Source organism: Salvia hispanica, chromosome 4 (assembly GCF_029641045.1).
Source record: "Salvia hispanica isolate PSC_SH4W2 chromosome 4, Shi_PSC_v1, whole genome shotgun sequence".
NCBI lineage: Eukaryota > Viridiplantae > Streptophyta > Magnoliopsida > Lamiales > Lamiaceae > Salvia > Salvia hispanica.
Genome location: NC_142695.1, coordinates 41,726,240 through 41,741,749, shown reverse-complemented (window position 1 = coordinate 41,741,749; position 15,510 = coordinate 41,726,240). Strand labels below are relative to the sequence as shown.

At 37.5% G+C, this 15,510-nt stretch overlaps 1 pseudogene; it reads right to left on the bottom strand.

Annotated features, from left to right (window-relative positions):
• Window positions 1-164: 164 nt before the first annotated feature.
• LOC125192985 (nuclear transcription factor Y subunit B-3 pseudogene) lies at window positions 165-981 on the bottom strand (annotated as a pseudogene).
• Between the last annotated feature and the right edge of the window lie 14,529 nt (window positions 982-15,510).

Below are 15,510 nucleotides of genomic sequence, written 5' to 3'. Positions count from 1 at the left end.
GCATTTTTTTTACTTTATAGTTTTATCTTTTATTTATTCTGTATATGCTTTTATATTTTTTCAGGTTTATAGCCTTAAAAATTCGCAGTCACTACTATCCACATTAATATAGTCGAATAAGGACAATAGGAATTACGACGAGAAAAAAACATTAAGAATGAAAATATACATGAAGCATAATTTATTTCTAAAAAATTTGACCGACTAAATTAAACAAATCCAAGATAACACACAAATATTTTTCCTAGTTAAACTCTCACACAAACACGACTCAAACATTTCTAAATTATAACAAAGTCCCAATCACCAACAGTACCTTGCTAGCTTAATCATCAATACTTAAATAAACTGATTAATCCTTAATCAATGAGTGCCGCCGCCGCCACCGGAGCCAGCTCCGACATGGTAACCGTGACCCACCTTTCCGGAGCCATAGCCTTGATTTTGATGATGATGATTGAATCCATAGAGGGCATGGTAGGTAGTATTGAACATATTGTCGGCTTCGGTGGCATCCTTGTCTCTTCTAATTCCGGCCATGGAGCTCTTCTCCTCCTCCACGTCTCTGAACTTGTGCAGGTACACCTTGAGCGGGTCCACGTAGTTCTCGAATCCGAGGGTGGTCATGCCCCACAGCAGATCGTCGCCGTTGATGGTCTTCCGCTTCTCGCGCTGGCACTTGTCGGAGGCTTCTCCCGTGATGAAGCTGATGAACTCCGACACGCACTCCTGCACCGTCTCCTTGGCGTCTTTCGATATCTTGGCGTTTGCCGGCAGCGCTCTTTTCATGATTCTGCTCACGTTCGCGATCGGGAGGAACCGGTCCTGCTCTCGTTGAATATCCCGCTGTTCGCCCGATTCGTTATCCGAATCCGCCATTGATTTTGTGAGCAGAGAGAGATGTTTTTCAAGTGCTACTGTGAAACTTGTCAAGTGTAGTATATAGGAGAATAATATTGCATAAATTTGATGATAAAAACACGTAGAAAGTTGTTAACTTATTCCTTTTTTTTATTATTAATACTGTGACCATTAATACAAAAAAACAATAAAGAAACTCATAGGAAACTGTCATGCCATTTTTTTTATTTAATCTTGGATCGGAATATTATGTGGATTTTAACTGTACAATTACAAACATGTTCTCTCATCTCACCAATTTAGTTTAGTCGGTCAATTTCTTTTTCTATTATTAATACTTGGGACGATATTCACCGGAAGGCGTTCAAGACGTTCTTTGACAAAGAAAACTAAGAATTCAAATATTACAATATGTACTGAAAGGAAACAATAGAAATCATAGTGAAGAAAGAAAGGAGTTTTGTATTCAATAGTGAAAATAGCTCAACACTGTTCCATTGCATTGAATATTCAGAATCAAGGTTACATACTTATACTATCTTTCAGAACAATCTAGAATTCTTCACTAATCTTACGTTAATTATAACTGAAACACAATTAGTTCTTCTTAACTGCACCAAGCACCACCACGTCCTTCCTCTGGTGGTCCAACACAAGATGGTTAACAGTACATTCATCAAGCTCATTTCCAGTGTGTTTCACAACAACTGTGTTCTTTCGTGCACTCAGTGGTCCTACTTCAGCACTTGCCAGCTCACCATCCGATTGCTTGCCACACAACTTATCTTCACCTACTTGACCATCATCTCTAACACGCCCCCTCAATCCGAGCGTAGATAGAGACACGCCTTAGCTCAATCTCTCTGTCATGTAAACTTTATCTATGCAAAGGCTTTGTAAGAATGTCAGCAATTTGGTCTTGAGTTGGGACATGCCTTAGCTCAATCTCTTTGCCCAAAACTTTATCTCTAACGAAATGAATGTCCAGTTCTATATGCTTGGTCCGAGCGTGTAGAATTGGATTAGACGCCAATGCTTGGTCCGAGCGTGTAGAATTGGATTAGACGCCAATGCCATAGCACTCAAATTATCTACCCAAATAACTGGACTCTCTTTTCCACCAATCTTTAGCTCTCTCAGCAATGATGTTAACCAGCTGACTTCAGATGCAGCTTGTGCCAAACTTCTATATTCTGCCTCCGTGCTCGATCTTGCAACAACGTTCTGCTTCTTTACACACCAAGAGATGAGATTTCTCCCAAAATAAGTGCAGTGGCCGCTCGTAGATCTCCTATCATCTATATCTGCAGCCCAATCTGAATCAGAGAAAGCAGATATTATACCACTAGACTTGGTGATTTGTATCCCATAATCAATAGTTCCTGATAAGTACCTAAGTATCCTCTTGACTACCCTCCAATGTGGATCCAAAGGAGATGCCATGTACTGACTTACTTTGTTCACGGCAAAGTTAATATCAGGTCTTGTAATTGCAGCATACTGCAAGGCTCCAACCACACTTCTGTATAATTTCGGATCACTCATTGCTTCACCAATAATCTTGCTCAATTCACATCCTGCTACCATGGGTGTGGGACAACCCTTTGCTCCAACCATATTGGTTTTCTTCAAAAGATCTTTTGTATAAGTAGATTGACATAGATGCAGACCTTGGTCAGTTTTGACAATCTCAAAATCCAAGAAATAGATTCACCTCCCCAAGATCTTTTAAAGAAAAATGAGAGTTCAACTGGGAAACTACTGTCTGTATTGATGAAGGAGAATTACCAGTGATGAGCATGTCATCAACATAAATCAGAAGATAGATGACCTCATCACCCGTATGTCTGAAAAACCATGCTCTAGAAGCTGTTTGAGACCATATATAGCTTTCTTTAATTTGCAAACTAAGTGAGGGCCACCCTGCTCAAAACCAAAAGGCTGCCTCATATATATATCATCTCCAAGATCACCATTCAAGAAGGCATTGTTTACATCCAAGTGAGTAATAGACCAGCCAAGAGAAACGGCCAAACTGAGGATAACTCGAATTGTTGTAGGCTTCACAATCGGACTAAAAGTTTCATGAAAATCAAAACTTGGTTGCTGAGAGAAACCTTGAGCTACAAGCCTAGCCTTGTGTCTGGCTATGGCTCCGGAAATGTGAAATTTCAGTTTGAAAATCCAAGTACACCCAATAAGATTCTTGCCCGGTGGGAGTGTAGTTAGAACCCAAGTTCCAAAAGCATAACAGCTTTCCAAATTGGAATCAAGATAGCTTCTAGAGCTGACCTTGGCAACATATTCGGGGAGAGAGCAAGAGAAAAAACTTTTAGCTTATGAATTCCAGCCTTAGCTCTAGTAGTCATAGGATGAGTAGACTGAGTAGGTGGAGGGGGAAGTGAATCAGCTGTATTGGGAGCATCTGGAGAAGTATTGGGAGTAGATGAATATGGAGAATCGCAGGGAACAACTGGAGTTATAGAAGAAGAAGATGAATGTGGTTGAGCAGAAAATGATGGTGATGAAGATATTATGGGATTAGTAGTAGGGGGAGGAGAAGGTAGGGGTGGAGGATCAGATATCAGGATAGCAGGGTAAGGAATGGTAGGTGGCTGTGAGCTGACTGAGAAATGATCTATACCTTTTCTCAAATATAGATTGATATGAAAAGACATTCTTATCAAAAATAATATCTCTAGTGACTCTCACCCGACTATCAGGAAGTAAGGCCTTATATCCTTTATGAGAAGCACTATACCCCAAGAAAATTGCCTTTACTGATCTAAAATTCAGTTTATACTTGTTGTAGGGCCTTATCAGAGGATAACACAGACAACCAAAAACTCTAAGGGAAGAGTAGTCTGGCTTTCTGGAATGGAGCTTTTCAAAAGGTGAGATATTTTTTTATGGTTTTTGAGGGCATCAAATTTATCAAATTTGTGGCAATAAGAAAAGCATCATCCCAAAACTTGTGAGGAAGGGAAGCCTGAGAAAGAAGAGCTAGACCAGTCTCCACTATGTGTCGATACTTTCTCTCTGCCAAACTGTTTTGTTGAGGAGTATAAGGAAAAAATAATCTATGAATAATGCCACATTCCTTCAAAAAAGAAGACAATCCCTGAAACTCTCCACCCCAATCAGATTGTAAGATCATAATTTTCGAAGCAAACTGATTTTCCACCATGACCTTAAATTGCTTAAAAACTGTATACACATCAGACTTGTGTTTAAGAAGATATATCCAAGTAAAACCCGTACAATGATCCACAAACGATATGTAATAGGAAAAACTATTTCTGGACATTATGGGTGATGGCCCCATAGGTCACTATGGATTAATCCAAGAGGAGCATCATGAATGGAAAGTGACTGAGTATAGGGCAGTCTGTGAGATTTTGACATAGAGCAAGGATCACAAAGTGAGGAATTTTTCATTGATTGATAAGGGATGTTACATCTGGTCAAAGCATGCTTTACAATATCTAATGTTGGATGCCTAAGCCTACTGTGCCATAAAGGCAAGATCTAGCCCTGAACAATCAAATGAACAACTAGTGGACTTTGAAGGTTGCAAATGCAGGAAATGAGCGGCAGGCTCTTCTTGAAAGTGGGGAAGGCTGGAGTGTAACACCCCGACTTTTTCCACCTTTTATTTGTTCTTGAATGGACTCGTTTGTTCACTCGGAATTTTTTTTTTGCCTTTGTTTCGTTGTCGAGAGAAGAATTTTAATTTTTGGGCCAAAGTAATTATTCTTTTACAACTCCAATTATTTTCTTGAGGAAGTCCATTTAGTTTTTGAGCCCAAGTCAATTTCATTATTTCTACAAAGCAGCCGAATTGATTCCCTATTTTTGTCATGTATTCTTCAATAAATTTGTTCCACATTTGGCGCATCACACTATACTTACTCAGTTGAGCCAAATCCCAAAATCGCCAGATTACTTTCAATAATTTGTTACCTAAAATCTTGTTCATTACCTGCACTATCAGAGAAAGAGGAACCAAATCAGTTTTATTTTGAACGTGAGACCATCTATATACTTTCTGTCTTCTTCTCCAGGTTTCATCACTTTTAAATAAATTTCGAAAACTGAGAGAAACCTAGAACAAAGAGGGTGTGCAGCAACGCCGGCATCGAGTGTTGGAGGGAGAGAGAGAGAGACCGAGAGGGGGAAACAGAGAGCACAGTGAGATGGTTTCGGTGATGCTTAGACTTTCGGCGGATGGCGATGGCGGCGTGGTTTCGAGCGGATCGGAGGGGCAATAGCTGCGCGAAGGACAACAGCCGTGCAGCGGTTCAGCGACGGCAGCGTCGGACTTGGAGGGCGGAGCAGCAACATCAGTTCAGCGGCAATGATTGACGGAGGAGAAATTTCTCGGATCGAACAGTAACGGGCGGCGCTGAAGCCATCGTGATTCGGCCAGAGGCTGCGGCGGATTTGCAGCGGTGATGAGAGAAGAAGATAGATGGAGAGCTGAGCCTTGGAGCTCACCGACGGTGATGACGGAGTTCTGATCGGAGACAACAGATAGAGAGAGAATTCTGTGAAGCGCAACTGTATTGATTGATTTGTGAGAGAGAGGACGAAAAATTTGGATGATCAAAACTTTCGAATCGAGAGAGGTTGAGTGAATTTGAAAGAAAGAAGAAGTATGCGACGAAGGTCCCAAGCAGTGAGGCTCGGCGGAAGGTGCGACGGCAGCGTGGGAGCAACAGCAAATTCGAAGCAGCGGCAAACTTTCCTTAACTGGCCGAGAGAATTGGATAGGAGAGGGGGAAGCGGTGGTCTCCACTTTTACGTTTTGGAGAATGACCGAAAGAGAGAGAGAATCACAACGAGGCGACGATGGCGCGATCCACCGCTCACGGTAGTGATGCAAAACAGGCGTGAGAAGTAAAAGGAGAAAAGTTGTTGTTCTGAACTAGAGGAATTGGAGAGAGTCGATTAGATGGAGAGAAAAGAGGAATTGGAGCTCTCTGATTTTGGGAGTTCACTGGTCACGTAAGATAAAAGAGAAAGTAAAGGATGGGCTTAATTAAATCTTGGGCTGTTCATGCACGCTTTTCGAGGATGGAGCAGGAGGACAAGTAAGGTGTTCACCGAACGAGGTGGGCTTTCGAACTAAATATTTTCAAGAGCTTTAGTTTTAACATATCGTTTCGAGCATCATTTTATGTGACGAAATGCCTGTGATTGCAATTATAATTTTATTCTGTGATGATGTGATATGTATGCTTGAAGTGAAAGTGATTGTGGTTTATTGCGAAGTATAGCTTTTTGAGTGGTTGTGAATTTCTCAATTTTGTTGATATGATGTGATGCTCGAACTTGAGAGAAAATGATTTGTGTTTCAAATACGGTTTATGAGAAAACTGGAGGTTGCAAAAGGGTATGTCATGCCATGTTTTTGTTTTGAGAAATGCCTATCTTTTTGTTTAGCAAGGGAATTGTCCCTACTAGACCTATTGAAATCGAATACGGTTCTGACTAGGGAGTGAGTCCCTACTTAGACTAGTGTACACCATTGGGGATCGTGAGCCGTCTTTCGGGTCGGCCGGTCCGGTGATCGAGTTTGCGGCCACATTCTCGTTTCACATGTTGTTGAGGTTGATGTTGAGGTTGTTGAGATGTTGTTGTTGAGGTTGTTGAGATGATGATGTTGATGATTGCTTAGTGGGGAGTGAGTCCCTACTATGAGTTTAATCAAATTCGGGTCCTAGAAAGGGTGCGTCCCTACTCGGACTAGTGTACACGATGAGGACTGTGAGTCATCGAATGGGTTGGCCGGTTTTTGTGCTCGTGGAAAGTGGCCACCTTACACGGCACCCTAAAGAACAGATATGGCAGTTTCTTAAATAAGTCAAGGAGAAATTGTTGTGTTTTAATATGATGAGGAAAAGGATTTGAGGATGCGTTGAAAGTTTCTGTTTGAGATTTTTAGTGTCTCAGGCCTTTTCAAATTAAAACCCCGAGGTCACTCAATGGCGGCATGACATAACTGTTTTTACAAATTGTTTTGGCATTTGTTCACTGAGTACATCAAGTACTCAGCCCTGCATGTGTTTTCTATATGTGCAGGTTGAGCGACGACGAGCGCGGTGGGTGTTGAGCATAAAAGTGAAGAATGTCTATCAAATGTTCAGAATATGTTGTGTCTTCATACATAGCATTATTCTACTCTCGAAATTCTTCCGCTGAATGTTGTTTCTTTTGAGTTCGTGTATTGTTGAGATAGTTTCATTTGGAGTTGTTGATTGTTGAAACGATACTCTGATTTTATTCGACTTATTTCTATTATATCAAGCTTTGGTCGAGTTTTGTTGTTTTTCCCTTTCTTCCCCGCTTCTTTAATCCACCCCTAGTCGCGATCAACCGTGTTTTCTATCCTTAGAAAATGCGGGCGTGACATGGAGCTACTGGAGATATTGCTTCATTTGATTGAAGGCTGATTAACTAAGAAGTGATAGAGTCATTTCTCAAGTGTTCCCTTGAGCACGGTTTCCTTGGTGTGCAAATCCTTAACAAGACAGAATGAAGGGTGAAATTCAAAGAAAACAGAATTGTCTTTGGCAAATTGAGACACACTAAGAAGATTTTTTTGTGATGTTAGGCACATGTAGGAGATTATTAAGATGCAATTTTCTGGAAAATTTTGTGCGGCTGAATAACAGATTCCCCTATATGTGCTATAGCTACTGCCTCCCCTTTGCCAAGAAGAAGGTTCTTACCTCCAGTATACTCCTGGCTGATGTTAAGATTGCTCAGATCATTAGACACATGGTTTGTTGCCCCATAGTTGCTCTGGATACCAGCTTGTAGTTGCTCCTGCATCATAGTTGTACTCGGAGGGATTCCCTGTTAGAGTTTGTATACTAGAAATCACGTTTCGAGTGATTGAATACTGTAAAACTCTTATTTTATTTTCCAAGGAATAAAACAAATTATTTTTGTCATAATGTTGTTATGTTTTACATTTAATGGATGTTAATTGCATGTTTAAATGTATAAGTTAACTTACCAAAGTCTAAGTCTTTGTTTTAGTAGACCGGTTGTGCATGGCGTCCACTTTAAGGTAACACAGTCAGTCCTAAACAAAGAAAAAGAATAATTTCACTAACTAGATGGAATTAGACTATCCATCGTGAAAGGTTGCAATGTCAGTCCGCATATTTCTAAGCCTTACTGAAATAAGATGACATTGGTGTGGTAAAGCACTGAACGGATCTAACAGCAAGACTTGTCCTTGTGCTATCTACTGAAAGGCGAGGTCTTGATAAATATTTGTTTCTTAATCAATGTAGGTTAGCATTGAGCATACGGTATTGATTATGCATTACTTTGACTTATCAAATGGTGCGGGTTTTTCGTAACCCAATAATCCTGATATATTGGGTAGTGGTGATTAGATGGGGTTTGGTGCCCCTTGCACAGCGGAAGACTTGTACAAAACAAATAAATCAGATACGGATCTATTTGACCGATTATGCGATTAATCAATTCACATGTTAAACAGATAATTGCATGCTAGAACGCAAATAGTTCACGCTTAGAAAAATATAAATCCTAAACATGATTTTGATAGGGCCCTCGAGAATCCAAATCACGCTCAAGATCGCGTCCAAATCTCTCTCAATCTCCAAATATCTTTTAATAGTATTTGATTTGATTTTGCATATCTTTTGTAATCTTTTTAATATATTTTGCTTGCTTAGCAAGATAGGCTTTAGGGTTTAGAATTCTATAAATTATAGAATTTCCTATCATTTTGATTCATTGAGAATTAAGAAATAAAATACTTCTTTTCTCATTCTTGTTCCAAAACCCTAGAACTTCAACTAGGTGTGTTTATCATATTTTCTGATCAATCTCTGTCGCACGCGTGCTCTTTTTGCATCGATAGAACCTTACGTTCTATCAATTGGTGCTTCCATTGATTTACTCTTCCTCCATCCCTCAGCCTCACTCACGGTTGTTTTCCATCTTCCTCAACCTCTCTAAAACCTCAAATCTCCAAGACCAAAAAACTCACGCTCCACAATCCAATAGCCGAGCCTTACACCACAGTCCATACCAGCCAGGTCCCACCGCCATCGCTGTGGAGTCAGCGTCAGCCGGTCTCGCCGCCGTACAACAATCACCACCCACGTTTCTCATTCTTGTTCCAAAAACCATAGAACTTCAACTAGGTGTGTTTATCATATTTTCCGATCAATCTCTGTCGTACGCGTGCTCTTTTTGCATCGATAGAACCTCACGTTCTATCAGATTTCTACGGTATATAGTTACCGATTTTGATTCTCCAAAGAATCGACGATTGCTCGCGCCTTCTCCACAATGATGATCTTCAATACTAGACCACAGATCTTCTCTCTGGTTCCCGAACTGTATTCTAATATCAGTGTGGGCTGATCTCACCGGGATACTAGGACTTAAATAAGAAGACAGAAAATTCCTCACGGAGGAGGAGCTAAAATTTTCACGAAGGAGAAAAACAATGAAAAAATTCAGTAGAGAGAAAGGAACGAAAATTTCATAATGAAATTATTAATTATTCTGTCTTCTTTATTCTCCTATTTATATTAAGTTCCTTTTTGGGCCCAGACAGGGATCTATGGAAGATTTTGGATATGGGCTTCCCCAATTAGCTTTTTACTAATTATATTGAACCCACAATTTAATACAAGCTTATATTGGAATATTACGAGTAGCCACTACAGAAGTAATATTGAACTCTCCCCATCCAAATCTGAAATTACAAGTAATCCGGGTTTCCGTTATTTATATTATTAATTTTTCGCGCTTAAGATATAAATGTCTATTAATTAATTAATGTCTGCTATGGAATTAATTAATTAACATCTTATTAATTACAAGAGTGGACTAGCAAGAAACATTTATTTATTATTCATAGAGTAATAAACTCCAACTGGCCAGTTTTCTGAATAATAAAACCTTGTTCTAGCTCCTCTTGAGGACATTGTCAAACGAGACACACCTCCCGCACGATTCAACATAATAGCAATCCTACACAGCTAGATATTATTCACCACTACCTAATATATCAGGATTATTGGGTTGCGAAAAATCCGCACCATTTGATAAGTCAAAGTAGTGCATAATCAATACCGTATGCTCAATGCTAACATATGTAGATTAAGAAATAGTATTTATTCAAGACCTAGTCTTTCAGTAGATAGCATAAAGACACGTCTTGCTGTTAGATCCGTTCAGTGCTATACCACACCAATGTCATCTTATTTCAGTAAGGCTTAGAAATATGCGGACTGACATTGCAACCTTTCATAATAGGTAGTCTAAGCCTATCTAGGTTGAGAAATTCTTCTTTTTCTTTTGCAAAGCATTGCATAGATCTGACCGTGTTACCTTAAAGTGGACGACGCTCACAACCGGTCTACTAAGCAAAAGACTTAGACTTTGTTTGCTTCTTATGCATTTAAATGTTTGTAAAACATCTTATAAATGCACAAGCAAACACAATGTAATAATATACTGATTCTATTCGTACAAAACTGCTTGAACAATACTAAATCGGGTTAAAAGTGGATTGTAGAGTTTTTCGTATACAAGCATGATTCTATTCTCGCGAAACTTGCTCGAAACATTCTTTTCAGTATACCAAACCTAACAATCTCCCACTTATACTGAAAACATGCTTTCGAGTATACCCACTGTCAAAAACTCTCCCACTTATTTTCAAATTAGGTCTTTGTACTAGATATATCGAACTACCATTCATTTCACTAAGTGAAAGAAAAATCTGTTTGGTTGTTTTCTAATAATATCTTTTTCATCATAATGTCTTTGCTGCGTACTTGATCTTTAATTAATTTCATCTCCATATGTGATTGCTTAGTTTAATAAATCCGTGTGTCCCTTGAGTTAGCCTTCACTAGAGTAATCAAAATAATACTAATAGGCATACTCAAACTTACGATTAAAGCTATTAGGAAGATATTCCTAAGGTAAACACATATTCAGAGGATGACTTACTCGATCACTGATTAGTCATAAAACTAAGACAGTGTAACCATAAGGATATTACATGAATGACTGGTAAACTAGAATATAGTTACTAGCCTTTCTCAAGCACTAGGATATATTCTTTACCTCAATCAAAATCTTTTGCCATGGTTAATATGATATACACTTGTCATGCATAAGCACAACTAATATCAAGCGTAGTACACATTATAGCATACATGAGACAACTATCTCCGAAACTAGTCTCATAATTCTTAATCTCACTTAGCGTCAAACGACACTTGACTAGAGACAAGACAATTCCATATTGAAAGGTAAAACCCTTTGCATGGAAATTCTAATGCTAAATGGTTCCAAGCAGTGTATAGATATAGGATTCCTAAGAGAATCTCATCATTCTTTCTAGCAATCTTAAAAAAACTTAGATGCTCAGAATGTAATTAGCTTCTCTTTAATCCTTTATCTTAAACTGGGCAGACAACCAGTTTCCTACGCCAGATGCCAATCTTAGTTGTTTGCAACTTTTGTAGATTTCATCATCGTAAAGTACCAATAATACCATATGTAATGTACTTTTAACTTCCTTGTGCTTGCAACACTGTTAAGGACACAAGTCAAATTTCAAATATTTGACAATTTTGATAAAACACATATACTCTGATTTAGATGCTTGCCTAAGACCACGAAGGTCTAATAAGCTTCTAATCATGCGTTTCTTGCCCTTAATTACATATCCATTAGAATATTCTAGTAGATGATTTCCTCAAGGCTTCTAATCATAGAAGACTGTCTTGACAATCATAATACATACATTCTAATTTATGTAAGTTCTAATAGACAACATGATCGAATAAATTCTGGCACAACGATAGCGAGAAGGTAATTCTCTTTAGGCATAATCCATTGTCAGTGTCTAGCCATTTGAGATTCACATTTACACTTGCAAAGATACTTGCTCCCACTGACTGACACAGCTTGTAAGTAGTATTGCAAGTTTTGTAAAACATGTTGTCTATCTTAGATTGTAGTTTAGAATCTATCACCTTTTCAAGGATGAATATCCAAATGAACTAACACTACATTGTAGTTAAAGGGAATATGTTCAAGTTAATCTAAGACTGAGTCTTACGACACTCTTAGCCCCATGAACTTGTTATGTTCCTAAGAACATTCCCACTACGACCTGGTTCTCACAATCATAGGATCTGAAGTTGATTTTATTAGTGCAAAAGTATCTAATGGTATGAATCCTTGGTAATGTGGAAAATCCGATATCTCTCTCTTTATCTTGAGAGTTATCACGTTGTTAGGCTTGTAGTTCCTCTCTTGATCTTCGTACAAGAGTTCTAACTTTGAAGATTACAGAACTTATAACCTTACATCATTTGGGACAAACCTTAAAACATGCCTCAGTACTCAACTCCAATTTCTTGGACACTTTTCCAACACGTGTTGGAACAACATTACACCTTGAGATGTGTTAGACTAGAGACACTCTAGTCCACAACTCGTGTTTTGTAGAAGGTACTGATGTTGGTAGTTTCTTTAATATTTATCCAATCAATGATAAGATTTTAATGAGTACAACTCATCACTTAATCAAACTTGTTATCTCATTCATTAGATGAATGCTTGGATTCGTTAATGGAGATCAGACTCCCACTATCATAACCCTTTGCTCGTCTCCTTATGGTGTAAACCATTGAGACTTGCTAGTCTTTCTATGTTGTACTTCTATAAGTATTCTGAATCCCTTGAAAAATCAAATGATTCTAACTCATAGTGCATCAAACAGACTTTCTCAACTGTCAAGCTATTTAACGAAATGTTAAAATCTTGATAGTCTAAATCAGTTCGAACAATTGCTAAGTATTTTCTTGGCCTTAAGACTAAGAGCCATAAATACTTTATCATTCAATGATTAAGAAGTTGATGTGTTGTTGAATACTCAACCTTGTCGCACTTATATTATTTTAAATCTATGATGCCTTAAGCATCAACCATAAAACAATAGTTGAGCATTAATAGCTCCCACTGCAACGAAAACCTAACTGGATCAAGATCTCTTACTTAGAAGTTGCATTGTCATGTAAGTCATTGTCCTTCTATAAAATAGGTCAATCCAACTCACAAAGCATCTTTTCTCGCTTTAAACAAACTTTGATGACAATTCAGGCTCTCCCATTTCCATATCTAGTCTTTTGTTCAAATGAACTAGGATTTAAGAAAATAACAGCCTTTATGAATTCGTCATCTATCATGTTACTTTCCTCTAACAATAATATAACGACTATTATTCTGAAGATTTTCAACTTTCAGTTAAACCTTCTTGTAGTCATTTCTTATTACTTTAGGCAATGACTTGTGTCAGAAACTATTTGAGTGATCAAAAGATCCTCAAAACATTTGTCACTCTAGGATATTCTAATCGAATCATCTTTCATCGTCATTAACCAAGACTTGTCGAGCTACTTAAAGGAAAATAGCTTGACCTTATTCCTCAAAGAGCTTGTCAAGTACATGCATAATGCATTCTCGAACATTCTTCGTGGAATTATGTCGAGGAAATGGAGGACATGAATCATTGAGGTATAAACTCCGAGCTTTCAGCGATGAGAATCTTATCCATTTTCGTTTCCGATCTGCATAATTTAGGCATTCGAGTTTACTTTCTTTAAGGATCGCAGACAAATATTGAATGACATAATGAAGATTTGACAAATAAACTTATTATCACATACTTATGCTCAATACATAATCACAAATAACCACAAAACAATTATGTATCTTGCAACTGTAAAATCGAAAACAGGTACTAGGGATGTCAATTGGGCTAACCCGCTCGGGTTTGGGCCAATCCACTCGGGTTGTCGGGCTATTTGGGTACGAGTTATTCGGGCTGTGAATTTTTCGGGCTGTAAATTTTCGGCCCTAACCCTAAATCTTCGGGTTTCGAGCTAACCCACGGGCTATTCGGATCAATAGTAATCTTATATGTTACTTTCTATCCACTCCAATATTCTAAATTATTAAAAAGCAGATTGTCACAAATAATAAAATATTATCAAAGTGAACAAGAGAAAGAAAATAATAGTAATTGAAAATTGATATAAAATAGATAAACATATCATTTAATTAATAGCACACATGAATCTAACTACAATTAACTAGAAATCATGCATTTCATGTAACCCTAACTTTCAATTTGAGAGATAAGACATAATTACAATATATTTTTCATATCAATGTTGTGTTTAATATTGATATTACCAAATATACTTCATATAAGTATATAATCTAAAATTTTAATTATATTTTTATATTAAATTCTCAACCCGTGGGCTAACCCGCAACCCACCCGGGCCAGCCCGCATAACCCGCCGACCCGAACGGGTTAGCCCGTGTAGCCCGCTTCTGAATATGGGTTGCGATTTTTCGGCCCTAACCCTATGATTTTACCGGGTAATTCGGGTCGACCCATGGGTTTCGGGCTAGATTGAAATCCCTGTCAGGTACCCTCCAGAAGAGGTCAATACTCATTCACAACTTTAACATTTTTACTGGTCACAACACCGACGAATAGTCCAGAGACCACAAAATGGCATGGCCGCCTAATGTTGCCTAAGCACGACCATCAGATTTAGCATTAAAGAATTTTATCTCTACAACACACTCCCATGACAATGTTCATGTACTGATGACAAAATCAAGCTATCTCATAAATTCTGATTGAACCCTGAAACTCGTAGTTCCTTAGGATTATTGTCCCCACAGAGTGGGTGATGATAATATTAGGAACCACTTTCTAGTTCATTCTATTTATTGTGTGAGAAGTCCGCCCTTATGAACTTACTGTTTCGTAGGATTATTGTCCCCACAGAGTGGGTGGCGATAATATTAGAAACTAGATAATCCACTTAAAATTGATAAAAACCAAATAAACAGATAAATTAATTTAATGCATAGCATTTAAACACACAGGATAATTATCGAAAATTATTTAATCTAGTCAAGAGAGAATCAATTAAATAATTAAGTTTTATCTTGGATAATAATTATCCAAATTCATTTTGGATTTATCAAGATAGAGTTAACTATGTAAATCCATTTAAGATTGTTCTGGATTTTATTTCAATAAAATCAAATCCTACAATTAAAGATAACGTTGATATAGGATTATCATTATTTAAATCGTACTAGGATATTACTAGATAGAAACAGTTCTATCATAATCCATAAGATAAAAATAAAATCCTATCAACTAAGATTTATGCAAATCTTAATTCTATTTAGAATAGAAATCCAGAACATATCAAACATTTACTAGGACTTCTTAGATAAATAAATTTATCTAAATCCAATTAAATAAAGATTTTCTTATATATCATTAACATCCTAATATACATAGGACATAAATCTAAAAGATAAGGATAATTTGGATTAATACTTATTTTAATCCATCTAAGATTTGTCTTAATAGAATTAAATCTATTCAAATCCATAGGATAAAATATATTAATATAAATGTTTATCCTAATTCATCTAGGATTTATCTTGGATTAAATCCATATAAATCCGTAGAATAAGATAATATTATATTATAATTATTCAAATCTATCAAAGATTTATCTAGGAGCAAAT